Raw genomic sequence first — 14,060 nt, 5'->3', positions numbered from 1 at the left:
GAGAACAGCTCAAAAAACTGAATAGCCCAAGGTCACCCAGCTGGCTGCATGTGGAGGAACAGGGAATGAAACCCATCTCGCCAGATTGAGGTGCAGTTTCGTTTACACTTGGCTGGGTGAATTGGGCTGGAGAGCTGCCATATAACTAGGAACAGTTCAGCTTCCAACAGAAGGGCCAATCAATCTAGCATGGATCATAAAGCAAAGGCTTCTTTAGAAAAAAGATCAAAACAATATAGATGTTTTGGGGGTGGGGAATAGCCATTCTAGTTATTTCCCCATATGCAGGTCACTGGAAATGAGTAAAGGGGAGACTAGACTTTTTGTTTAAAAAAGGAGCAGCGATATAGATATCAATTAAAAAGCAAATTAGTTCTACCTTTGGACTTCTATGCAAAGAGAAGCTTTGCCACTGAACGAAAGTGGTTGTTACTACGGGGTAGTCTGGTAATTAAAGAACTGTCAAAGCTTGTTATGTTATCTCTTAGCACTTGGCGTGCAACATCCTTCTTGCCACTGCCGATCCTAGTGGACTGCTATTAATATGCAGCTATAGTCTCCCTGAAGTTCAAAGGGTAGAATTTAATTATGAGAGGAAATTCATAATTTTCAATTATTATGGCACCAGGGAGCTGCCCTTGAGAAAGGGCAGATGAAAAACCGCTTGGCTCCGTTCATAAATGTAGGCATCCGTAGCAAAGCCAGAAGTAATATTGTTGGGGCTTGATTATTTAAACGGAACACAGGCACATGTTTTTGAGCAGAGGTAGCTGCCTCCCGAATTCATCCCAGCAGTCACATATTTCTTGTGTCATGTTCACACTGCTGCTTGGATTCAATTTTCCTCCACACTTAAAACACGAGGTCCTGGCTACTCCATACCACATCATGCACTACCCTAAAGGGATTACCCGATACTGACCCTAAAGGGTGATGTCCTTGAACGTAGGACAGCCTACTGTTAAAAAAAGGCTATACACAGCCTCCTTCGGGTAGGGAAAAGCGGCATATAAGAACCAACTCTTCTTCTTCTTCTTCTTCTTCTTCTTCTTCTTCTTCTTCTTCTTCTTCTTCTTCTTCTTCTTCTTCTTCTTCTTCTTCTTCTTCGTCTAACTTGTATGAAAATTTACAATCACCCCCTCTTGTTCTTTTTTAAAATTTAAATCAGACTACATTGCATATTACAGAAGTATTATTTCTTAAAGCTATCAAACTACTATTTTATACTACTACTAGTCTCAATATAGCACCCGCTCAATGCAGCGGGCGCTAGCAGCAGGCAGTTGTGGGAGGGCGGGAGGCAGGAGAACTGAGCCGCGGAGGGCTGCTCCTGTTCTGTGGGGGCGTAGCAGGGTGGAAGGTTGGAAAGGCGGTGGCCAGAGGCTCAGAGAGGGCTCACGGCTACTTGGCCATGGGCCTGTGTGCAGGTGGGTGGCTTAACAAGTGGTGGGCATACTCACAGTGGCCGGGTGGTGCGAGCAGGGTCATTCGGCGTGGGGTCCTTGGGTCTGTGGGGGGCTCACGGTGGCCGCGCTGCCGCCGGCTCCATCGTGGCGAGGTAAGCATCACCAAGAAGGGATTGTGGCATCCCATGGGCCGGGTGAGTCACACTGTTGGTGGTGAGGACACCCCCACTGCCGGGGTGGCCGCCACGGCCTTCTGGCGGCAGCTGGCAGGTTCAGCGAGGACCGGGCCTCCTTCTCTATGGCGGGAGGTTGTAGGAGGTGTGGTCTGGTGTGAAATGGCAACGCACCGTTGCCACCACTTCCCTCATGGCGGGGCCAGGACTGTGAGCAAGGAATGGCAGCATCCTGCAGGGCAGCTGAGTTGCGCTGTCGCCACTGCTCTGCCCGCTTCCTCCACATCAGTCTCACGGCAGCTGGCGGCTGCAGTGAGGGCCATGGGCATGCCGTGGGCTGGCCCCTTCTCACAATGGCTGCTGCTGCTGGCTCCTTGCTGGTGTGGAAGCTGAGTGAGGCGAGTGGCCAGGCTCAGAGGGCAGGAGGTGTAGGGACACCCCGAACACACTCCGCTCCAGCCGGTTTCACAAATATTAAGATGAACCATGGATAAGGATTTTCTTGATGGTACTCAAGGGTGGGGGGTCGGGATTCTAGTCTTCCTTTCATGAAAACAGGGTATATTGGAACAGGATTTCATCGCAGAGGTGGAAGTGAGCTGCATTTGCATCTTTTTGAGACTACTGCAGCCTTTTTCAACTTCTTTGCCATTAATAAATTAAATAAATACATTAATTAAGAAACCCCTGAAACATCCTTCAGGCTTTGAGAAACACCAGAAGTGGTTGAATATGGTTGGCCATTTTGGGAGGGATGGGTGGGATGATATTCCTATATATGGTCATATCACCATCTCTTTGATGTCCAGCAAGACCCCAGAAGTGCCGTTCTAATTGTTCCAGTTGATATGTTGTTGTTATTGTTATATTGTTATATTGATTTTTGATATTGATTTTGATAGTGTTCTATGTGAATGTTCAAAAATGTTTTATGTAAACCGCCCAGAGCCGTAGGGAAGGGCAGTATAAAAATATAAATATAAAATAAATAAATAAATAAAATAATGGCTGGAATAAGCATTTCCAATTGTTGCCTACTACTGCTGTGCTCATACTTATGCTCATCCATCCATCCATCCATCCATCCATCCATCATTTTGCAACTGGGCTATACAGATTATATTAAATTATATTATATTTAAAGACATGATTGGGTAGATTTTGGTGAATTATATTTGACTACATATCCCTCAACTCTAATCAGTGCTACATAAAAACAGATTAAATTCTGACATTGTGTGTGTGTGTGGGGGGGTGTTATGTGTTTTTGTGTGCACGCGCGCCTTTAGCAAAAACCAAGGAGTAATGGAGTCTTTTACAAAAGCCAAATAAACAGCTCTCTTTCCCTCTCTCTGGCACAGGCCAGGAAGGGGATAAATAGTTCTAATGGAATATGGAGTGCAAAGATTTCCTCTTGGAAAATGAACTATTAAAGCATTTCTCCCCCCCCCCCAGCATATTTTTAAAACATTTAAAATTTATATAAAAACAGCAGGAGATACCTTTAAAGTTATTTAGCATGAAAGTCCAATAAAAACCTCCTTCGGTCTGAGCAGCATGAGGCGATCCCTTTCACAGTATGTATAGTTAGCCAATTCTTAGATTCAGTGGTGGAGGGAACAAAGGCACGGCACTTAATGATCTGTGTCAAATCAAAGAATGGGGGGGGGGAAAATAATTTTGCCACTTACTGTGATTTACACGTGCCGCAAGGTAAGCCTCGCCCTCCCCTTTCCTGATGCTGCTTACCTAGCCAAGGTTGCATAAGGAGAAGACAAAAGGAGAGAAAAGGTCACAGGCAAACCCCCATGCCTTGAAACACAAAGCTTTCTTGATTAGGTGCTCACCGGATGATGATTGAAGCACTCATTTGTCACCTGTTTCTGGCGCAGTCATCAAATATGAGCCAAGCATGGGGAGTCCGGCTCAATCAGCCCTCATCCCTCTCCACGTCCCATTCACTGGGTGTGACTCCTGTTCAACTCAAGGGGCTCCATGCCCTGTAGTGGAGGGATAGTCAACCTGTGATCCTCCAGATGTCCATGGACTACAATTCCCATAAGCCCCTGCCAGCAAATGCTGGCAGGGGCTCATGGGAACTGTAGTCCATGGACATCTGGAGGACCACAGGTTGACTACCCCTGCTGTAGTGCATTTACAGTTGAAGCCACCTGAGAGTTCCAGGCATTCTTGGACAGGGGAAGAAGGAGGTATGCCAATGGAAGCTGCTAGAAGGTGAGAGAATGGATTGAACTTGTTTACAATTACGTCCAGCTCTAAATATTAGGCTTTTCCTACTGCTGGGAAGATAATTGCAGGAGGTCCGGGCCTTAGGGATATGTTTCAAAAACGTTCTCGGGTGCGTTCATTTGATTTAAACCATTCCACACATGTTAGAGCATGCATTTCCGATGCACTTTGGAAGCAGATTTTCCTGTTTCACACATTGGATAATGCACTTTCAATGTGCTTTTGCAGCTGCGTTTTCCTGTGCGGAAAAGGAAAATCTACTTCTAAAGTGCCTTGAGAGTGCATTGTCAAAAACAATGCGGAATGGGCAGGGAAATCCAGCTGTGAAAGCACATTGAAAGGGCATTATCTAACATGTGCAGAATGAGCCCAGGGCTGCTTTGGATAGGTTCATTTAAGCCCAAGGGTAGATCAGGCTGACAACTGTCTGTATCCCTTGATTGCACTGAGCCAAAGTCTGAAGTCTTCCTCTAGCCTCAGGAACCCCCCTTCAACGTTAAGTAGCTCTTCCTCCAATGGAAGAGGACACTGCATTGGAGGAAGGTACCTTGGCTGGAAGAGTGTCCTCCAGCCTCGGGTACTTAGTAATCTGCTTTTGTTAACCATTCTTGCCAATTCTTTTAGGTTCTTCCTTGTGTGTCTTAGGCCAGGGGTAGTCAACCTGTGATCCTCCAGATGTCCATGGACTACAGTTCCCATGAGCCCCTGCCAGCAAATGCTGACTTAGACTGCATTGATTTCTATTTTAAAGAAATAGGTCGATTCCAAAAAAGGAAAAAGAAATACTGGTGCAGCAACATTTGTTCTGGCTGGAGAAGGGAGTTTGCAGGGCAGAAATAATATCTGCCAGCACTGTGAGGTGAGCAGAGTAGATAAAAAAAACTGTATCATAGACACAGAAAGCCTGATTTCCTGTAGGGAGGGAAACCTGAGCAACAGGGGATGATGCCAGCCCATTCACACCTCTGGGAAAGGGGGAAAGAGATTCAGTTGTTTTTAACACTTACCCTACAGGAACACATTTCAACAGAAAGCATAATGCTGACAGCTGAAAAGAAAAGGCAGCAAAAAAAAAAGCAAGTGTAAAATAAACATTGTTCTACTATGAAAAAAATCATCGGACATCTGACTTCAGAGCTTAGGGAAGGACAAAAGGGGGATCCTTGACCCTTAAAGGACCAGAGAATAAACAACGGACAGGTCTTTGCATGCCTACTGGGCATCTTCTTTCTTTATTTCCACTCATTTATGAGGAAAAAATTATTCTCTGCCTTCGTTGAACAAGGTGACTCACAATGTGCTGCTGCTAAAAGCATGCACGTGCATCAAATCAAATTATTTATAACATGTGTCAATTGCATTTATTCAATGGTTTAATGGACTTTTATTAATAGAAAAGTAACTGCAAGCTATTCAAAGAACTAAGAATCCAAAGAGAAAGAGGGAGAAAACATCAGGAAGATTATTACCTGCAGTCTTAACCAGACTTTTAAAGCCAATTGGCTCCAATGGACTCATAGAAGAGTGTAACTCTGCCCTGCAAGTCATCTTCAATTTAATTTCAACCAGTCCAGTATCCCTTTCCTAATGAAGACTTCCAAATACTAGTTGGCTTTTTCAGTGAATTCTGCCTAACTCCTCTCCTTATCAAAGTTCTCTTCCCACTAAAGCTCTGGCCACGGAAGAAGGCGGAGGAGTCTCAAAGCGACCTACAATCACCTTCCCTTCCTTTTGCCGTAACACTGGGGTAGTCAACCTGTGGTCCTCCAGCATTTGCTAGCAGGGGCTCATGGGAATTGTAGTCCATGAACATCTGGAGGACCACAGGTTGACTACCCCTGCCCTAACAGACACCCTATGAGGTAGGTGAGGCTGCTCTGTGAGAACATCTCTATCAGGACTGTGACTAGCCCAAGGTCACTCAGCTGGCTGCCTGTGGAGGAGCAGGAAATCAAACCTGGTTCACCAGATTAGAGGCCACTGCTCTTAACCATTATACCACGCATTTGTCTCTGTCAAAAAAGCTACTTTATGCCTCATTCCCTTTCCTACCATCCGAAAAGCTATTTAAAAAAACAAACAAATCTAAATAATTTTTGCACATTCTTCAATTTCTTCACCATACGTTCAAGATTAATTTTCTTAAGAATCTCAGACTGGTGGAGGTGGGGATCTTAGAAGTTATCCTCACAATGATTCTGAGAGACAAAATACATTGAATAGGAGAGAGAGAGAGAGAAAGACTTTTAGGTGTCCCATGTCAATGTTTTGTGTACATTAATGTTGCTGCCGGTGATCTCTCTGGACCAGAAACTTTATGTTAATACTGCTGCTAATAATTTCCACAGCATTTGTTTTATCTTGTTTCATTTCGGGGTGCTGAGAACTTTGTGGCAAATGTATTTTGCTTAAACTCTCTGGATTACATGCAAGGTGAGCTCCTGATCCCTGGAGAAAATTGAATCGAGCCTAATCCTGAGCCAAACAGTCTGGCACTTGTGCAGCGGCTGCTGAGTTGTAGCTTGCAGCTGTTTTTGCCCAAGGATTGAATTAAATCATCCCCTATGCAGAAGGAGCAGTATCTCCTGGGTACACCATTGTTTGGGTCGTTATATTGATTGACATGTGTAAAGAATGGGATTTGCTCCCCATTTGCTGCCGGCACCATCAGCTGCCTTGAAATGATTCACATGGGCTAGATGGCATTGCCTGCTTTTGGGGGCCTGTTCAGTCACAGGAGAACACAATCTGCAAATGATCACACAAATGGATTGCCAGCTTCGCTGAGTTCTTTGGCAGACACCAAATGTGCATGCAGAGACCAAACAGTAACTCTCATCTCAAAATTTCATTCAAAAAAATTCACCGGGGCTCAATTTTGCAACAATCACTGATCTTTCTGAAATCTCTTCCCCACCCCGCACAAATGGCACTTCTTTCCAACTCTTAAGAAATTTTATTCCCCCAGGATCTGTGTGCGCTAATAGGCATGTGAGCTAAGACTGCAGTGAGGAAGAGGAAGTACATGAAATCACCTTTCTCCTTTCCTCATCCTTTCTGCAGCAACCCGAGATACACAGCTATGGAGATCATTATTATGGTTATCACAAGCTTGTTTGAAGAGTAAGTAAGACCAGGTAAGCAGAGGTGCCCAATCACCTCTGTAATCCACTGGTTATAAGCAACATCTTCACACTAAAAAAAGACATCATGTTTTTCAGGCCCATGCAACTGGATTGTGAATTCTTTACATATGCACGTGCTCACATTGCTTTTCCCATCCAGAATCTGTTGTCTTTGTGTTTGTTTGTTTAAAATCAGGGAAACCAAGTCAGCACAAAAAGATACTTGATCCTTGCTGAGAGTCCATGTCTTAGACATCTAGCATTCCACTTTATCTCCCTGTCCGACTCCCAAAGCCAAACATATTCAGGTTAGTGTGTAGGTTATGGTATGGTGTACTGGTTAAGAGCAACAGCTTGTATTCTGGCAAGTTGGGTTTGATTTCCCACTCCTCCACGTGCAGCCAGGTGGGTGACCTTGGGCTCGTCACAGCCCTGACAGTGCTGTTCTCACATAACAGTTCTGGGCCTATGGCCTAGTGCTATAAAGTTTGACTTTTGACATAACAGTTCTATCAGAGCTCTCTCAGCCCCACCCATCTCCCAAGGTGTCTGTTGTGGGGAGAGGAAGGAAAGGTGATTGTAAGCTGTTTTGACTCCTTTGGGCAGGGAATAAAAACCAACTCTTCTTCTTCATCTTTAAGCATTCCCACACTGCCACCTGGTAGCCATGGTTAGATCCAGCAAGTTCTTAATCACTCCGACATGTTCAAAGCAGGAAATAAACTTTATAATTGATTTTAAATCATCCCAAACCTTCCCATGTTGTCTTCAGGGCACCTGTCATCTGAGCAAATTAGTAACCTGACAGCATGTGCTAGCAGTGACTACCTGGCCAGTTGCCGTGATGAATGCCATCAATGAATGTCAAAAAACTGATAATTTTGAATTGCAAACAAACCACCAATTCTAACATGAGCCCTGTGAACAAAGCAGATATAAATTCTGATTGCCTTTTGTAAATATAGAATCACCTTCCCCATTCTAAAATATTGCATAAAGACAAGAATTCTATTTGTTAGTCTTTGGCAGTCCACCAAGGAGACTGGTGTGTGTAATGAGTTGGCTGAAGCGTCTGAAGTCAAAAGACCACGAAGCTGGGTGACAATAGCCCAGGCAAGGCTCTTTCCTTTCTTCCATTGCTTAGGGGAAAGGCAGAGTGGCAACCAATCTAGTTAGCAGCCATGGTCTGGAAGAACATGGACAACCTAGGTTGGAAAGTGCTTAGGACTTAAGAGGCACTGGCAAGTTGGTTTGGACACTTCTCTACAATTCTGAGGGGGAGGATGGAGGAGGTGGCTGAGGACATTCATCATACGCATAGTTCAGGAATTGGTGGAGAAAACATTTGGAAGAGGGATATATTACTCAAAACACTGTATTCCCAGTCGGAGAGCCAACTTGGTGCAGTGGTTAAGAACAGCAGCCACTAATCTGGAGAGCCCAGTTTGATCCCCCTCTTCTCCACATGTAGCCAGTTGAGTGACCTTGGATTAGTCACAGTCCTGTTAGAGTTGTTCTACAAGAGCTCTCTCATCCCCACCTACTCTCTGTTGTGGGGAGGGGAAGGGAAGGCAATTGTAAGCCATTTTGAGACTCCTTTGGGTAGTGAAAAGTGGCGTATAAAAAACCAACTTGTCTCTTCTCAATTCTGAACAGTGAAAGCACTGGGAAGTGTGCCACTTAGAGCATTATAACATCATCATCTTTGACTATAATTGTCCCTTGACTGCAGCACACGAGGATAGATTGGATGCACAGCTGTTCCATCTTGACGGTTCCTTAGTATATATCCTTGTCTTTTTAACAGGCAGTGCAATCCTAAATAGGGTAACACCTTCCTGTCGTTTACTACAGTGGAAATATAAGGACATAACTATGCAATCCGAAACAAAATTACAGCCGCTTAAATCCCTTGGTTTCGATTTCTCCATAAGGTCACGCCATACATGGAATGCAGCAATAGTCTGCTGAAGACGCGCCACAACAAGGGACGCAAACCGTGTCCTTATCTGCCAGGAGTTCTTATTGGTGGAAAAATCACCAGCATTCCCATACACAAGAGCCCAAGAACACTGAATTCCCCTCCTCTTTGGCAAGAAGATCACCAATCCCAACAGCCTAACCAATTCCCATCATGTACCTTGCCTGCCCTGCCGTTGTGCCACTGGCTTTGCTGGTGGATAATGGCATTTATGGGTGGCTCATTACACTCAGTGGCAGAGTCTCTGATAGATTTTAGGACTTATTCCTATCCCATCCAAGCACTGGATCTGGGAAACCTTGTCCTGGAATATGAATTAGTGAAGCACATTGTCCTTGGTGGACAGCTTCCTACCATGCAAAACTTCTGATGATTTATTATCTGTAACTCCCATTGTGTTATTCTCAGCAAGAGACTCTCCCCCCCACACACACACAGACACCCTCCAATCAATATTATAAAAAGAGTGGGCTTTAGCAAAGTACAGGAGTGATCATCCTAAAGAGTGAAAGACAATTATAGCTGCCAGCAGCTTTGCACTGGTATTGCAAAGGTCACCGAGGATATATCTCTGAACATCTAACTAGCTGATGAAAGGTGTTTTTCTTTTTTCATCCAGTGATTGCTTCCTATTAGAGTAATATTTTCTGTCTCTCCCTGATGTAGTATTGGAGTCGAGGCAAGAGAAAGCCTGCTCCTCAAGCCTTCCTCTGACTGCACACTGGAAAATTGCAGGGATTGGGAATTCGGCTGGAGATCTTTTGACCTACCAGGAAACATCATGGGGATGACAGTATGTATCTCCATGGACCAACGTGTCAAGTCTTGGCCCTGCCTGCAAAGACAAGGAAATGGGAGTGGGAATGGTGGGGACACAAAGAACCATAGGTTCATCTGACCTGGCCTTTCGCTCGGAATGGTGAGAGGAAGATTACACAGCTCTAGCCCTTTCTAAAATGCAAGCTGCAGGTTTCTGCAGGCTCCGTTTGCAATGAGCAAAAAGGGGGTTCAAATGATTAGGCTTGGATAAATCTGGAAAAAAACTGGAATCAATGGTGATGCTGGTATTTTGCAGGCTTATCTGAGACAAATCACAATCTCTGCTAGTTCTAAAAGGCAGAATCAGAGAGGCCCGAAGCAATTTGGGCTTGATTCAGCTGATTGAGGAAGACCCTACCAAATGGCTGCTGGTCCTGTGTGCAGGCTGGGATTGGGACTGATGTGTCAGCCCTGGGCTTGGCCTCCCTGACCCTGCTAGGGTTAGTGGCAGGCTGGGATCAGACAGGGTGGGTATGGAGCTGGCTCCCTGATCCTGCAAGGTCCCTTTAAATGCCTTCCGAGCCATCAAACAGAGAGGCTCTACATTAATGGGTTCTCAGTTTTATATGCTTTGCATTGCTGCTGCTTGACAGTTACTGAGCTGGGTTTGAGAGAAGGTGATTTAGTGTCTACCATTCTAGGGATGTCCAACTTCGAAATAAGGAGTGTAATTGCCTATAAAACAGGAAACCCTTCTCCTGTACATCTGGAGTTTTTCAGGAAAAAAATCCTTTTGGAGAAAGGGTTTAATCACAGAGCCATGGCATCATGATTGCACGGCACATACACACAAAAAACGTTATAGCCAGAAATGTGTTTTCCACTGAAGCCCGTAGAAATTAATTAACAATAAAGAATTTTAGCTTGTGTTGTAAATATAATAAAGAGAAGAAACAGGCTTATTGACAAAATGAGTAGAAAATTAATTTTTTAAAAGCCTGGTTTTTTTTGTGACACACCCCTACCAAGCAGGCAGAACTGATGCATAAAAATGGGGAAAAAAAGGTCCAATTGTTTTGCAGTGATTTAACCAAGTGGTAAAACAAAATCTAATATAGACTTTTGATGCATTACATTGCTCAGAATATACAATATTTATCACTGCAAAGTGTTTAAGCTCTGCTGTGGGAACAGCATGCCATGTCAAAGCCATTCCAAAAGGCTTCCACAAATAGCCTAGAAGCAAACAGAATACTGCATACAGACCGTCTTGATTTCAATAATTCTCCTTGAGTTTTATAACATCCAAACTTTCGGAAGAGTAAAAAATTGACCATTATTTCGCAAATGAAACTTGTGTAAAGCTACCTGGGATACCGTCTTGAAAGGGATACTGTAACATATACTAGCATTCCATATTTAATTTATTTCACTTTTACTAATACTACAAATCAAATCATTTATTTATTGTCATTTAGACCAAAATTTTAGAAGCACTACTACACAATAGCGGTTTGTAAAAGGGAAGGTAATACATTAAAAGGTTAAAAATGCATCAACAATAAAACTTAAAACGTCTCCACCATAAAAGCCAACATTTAGAAGCATTAACTGCCGTTGACTATTTTACACGGATAAAATGAGCCATAAAAGCAATAAAACTAATAAAGCTGTTAAAATATAAAACAAAAGACAAGATTAAGAGACGTGCGATACATCTACTAACCAAAAAACATAAGAAGTTCTGTGGACCTATTATGGCTATACATGAGTGACCCATTCTTTCCTAATTCTTAAAGCTAGCCACGCACATTTTGCTACTTTGCTAGTTAACAAATTATCTGTATCTGATAGCAATATTTGCAGGCGATGCTTTCTCAGGTCATGAGGGCATTCTATAAGCATTGGTACTAATGCACCTGTGCGAATATGATTATACAGCTTGCACTCAAATAAGATGTGTTCTGTGTTCTCTACTTGACCCTCATTGCAGATACAGAGTCGATCCTTGAGAGGGAGTCCATCAAATTTCCCACTCAAGTAAGCAGAGGGTAGGGCATTGTGACGAAGGAGGGTAAAGGATCTCCTGTGCTCAGGATTTACCACTTTTCTTAGATATTGCATCTGGGTGTTCCTGTTTAGGAGATCTTTCCTAAAGAGTGGGTCCTGAATATTGTTGAGATCATGTTGCCTCTCTACTTCTATCTTGTCTTCTATCTTGTCTTACTCTTGTCTTAACAAGATCTATTAGCTTTACTAATAATACTAACTCTCAGAGTTTACACCATTCCCTTTTGTATGGTTTTGGTCATATTTCTTGTTGTTGTTAGTTGTGAAGTCGTGTCCGACCCATCGCGAACCCATGGACAAAGATCCTCCAGGCCTTCCTGTCCTCTACCATTCCCCGGAGTCCATATTTCTAGTGTTCAGCAAAAGTCAAGATGTTGTTGCTGTTGTTGTCATCCATTCAGTCATGTCCAAGTCTTGGTGATCCCATGGCACAGCCGCCATGATCCCTGATCCCACACGGCCTCCCTCAGTCATGCAATGTTCTGGCTGGTGTCTATCCCGATCACATCCAACCACCACATCATTTGTTGGTCTGGTTTCTTTCTTCCACTGACCAATCCTAGCATAATTGCTTTCTCCATTGAGTTGAATCGCATGATATGGCCAAAGTAAGTGAGCCGGAGTTTTATTATTTTGCCTACTAATGATATATCAGACTTTATGCACTGTAGTATTTCCTTGTTTGTGACTTTTGCTGTCCATGGAATCCGCAGACGCCTTCTCCAACACCAGAGTTTAAATGAATCTATTATCAATTTTTTTTCATTGTCCAACTTTCACAGCCGTAAGCGGAAATTGGAAATATGATAGATCGAACTATTCTACATTTGGTAGTCAGGCTTATGTCCTTGCTTTTCCATGTTTGGTTCTAGGTTGTCATCGCTGAGTGATCCAGAGCAATTTGAAGTTTAATTTCCATACTGCAATCGCCATCGCCACTCACAATAATTTGTGATCCAAGAAAAATGCATTCATGAATGCATTTGATCTCTTCACCATCAATTATTAGACATGCCTATTTTTTTTTGTTTATTTTTGCAGAGATCATTAGATTCTGACGGGAGGGTAGTGTCGTCAACATGCCAGAGATTATTTATATTCCTTCCTCCGATCTTAATTCTAATGTTTGATTCTTTAAGTTCAATCTCTGTCATAATGATCTCAGCATACAAGTTAAACAGGAAGGGGGATGGCAACAACCAAACAATCTGGAACTAGTGTGTGTAGTCGTTTTGGAAATGCGTGGTTAAACAAATTAAAAAAATAAAACCTGTGAGTTAAAGGCTAATTGAAGAGCTAACATTTCTCCAGATAAGATCGCCATTTGCTGAAAGTGGCAAACTGTTACTCTTGTCCAGCCCATTTTTGAAAAATTACCTTGAACCAGTTGATCTATCCATCTATGTCTGTTTCATTTCATCCATCCATCCATCCATCCATCCATCCATCCTTCCTTCCTTCCTTCCTTCCTTCCTTCCTTCCTTCCTTCCTTCCTTCCTTCCTTCCTTCCTTCCTTCCTTCCTTCCTTCCTTCCTTCCTTCCTTCCTTCCTTCCTTCTTTCTTTCTTTCTTTCTTTCTTTCTTTCTTTCTTTCTTTCTTTCTTTCTTTCTTTCTTTCTTTCTTTCTTTCTTTCTTTCTTTCTTTCTTTCTTTCTTTCTTTCTTTCTACTGCCCTCCCCTGAAGGTTCAGGTCGGTTTACAGGGAACAGGAAACAGATACAAACAACATGGGGTAACACATGTGACAACAGTAATAACAGTACAGCAACAATAACCCCAACATGATAACAGCAATAATAATATGATAGAACTGCAAAGGAGCCTCAGCTCAACTCTTACTGGGACCCCGTGCGTTGGCAGATTAGTGGCTATTTTACATACTGAATAGTCTCCTTAACATAAAATGGTTCTGCACCATTTAAGTTTAGATAGAGACTGTAAAGACCAATATGTACAAAATTATCCATATGTCATCTAGGCTAACCCTTTGCAAATATTTTCTCCATTTTACTATGTATATATTTTTAACCCTACCCTTCCTCCAAGCAACTCAAGATGGCTTATGCAGTTCTCTCTGCTCTGTCTTCACAAGAACCCTGACAGGTAGCTCAGGGTGAGAGACAATGAGTGTTTGGAATTAACAATTTCTAACATAAAACAGAAGTTAACGCAAGTTTAACTGAATCTGTAAGAACCAAGAGTGCTAAGAGGGTCTCTTATGGTGGGAAAAAAAGGGCAGCCACAATACATCCTGGTTTTATTACTGAACTGTCTCCATCCTTAATTCCCTGCTTTTA

General features: G+C 43.1%; 1 protein-coding gene across 3 annotated transcripts in view; it reads right to left on the bottom strand.

The window, feature by feature from the left end:
• Positions 1 to 14,060, bottom strand: part of TAFA1 (TAFA chemokine like family member 1) — a 414,435-nt gene that overhangs the window by 143,430 nt on the left and 256,945 nt on the right. The gene's annotated exons all lie outside the window — the stretch shown is intronic.

This window comes from Paroedura picta, chromosome 3, assembly GCF_049243985.1.
Source record: "Paroedura picta isolate Pp20150507F chromosome 3, Ppicta_v3.0, whole genome shotgun sequence".
In the NCBI taxonomy this organism is placed as follows: domain Eukaryota; kingdom Metazoa; phylum Chordata; class Lepidosauria; order Squamata; family Gekkonidae; genus Paroedura; species Paroedura picta.
This window is presented reverse-complemented; position numbering and strand designations above follow the sequence as displayed.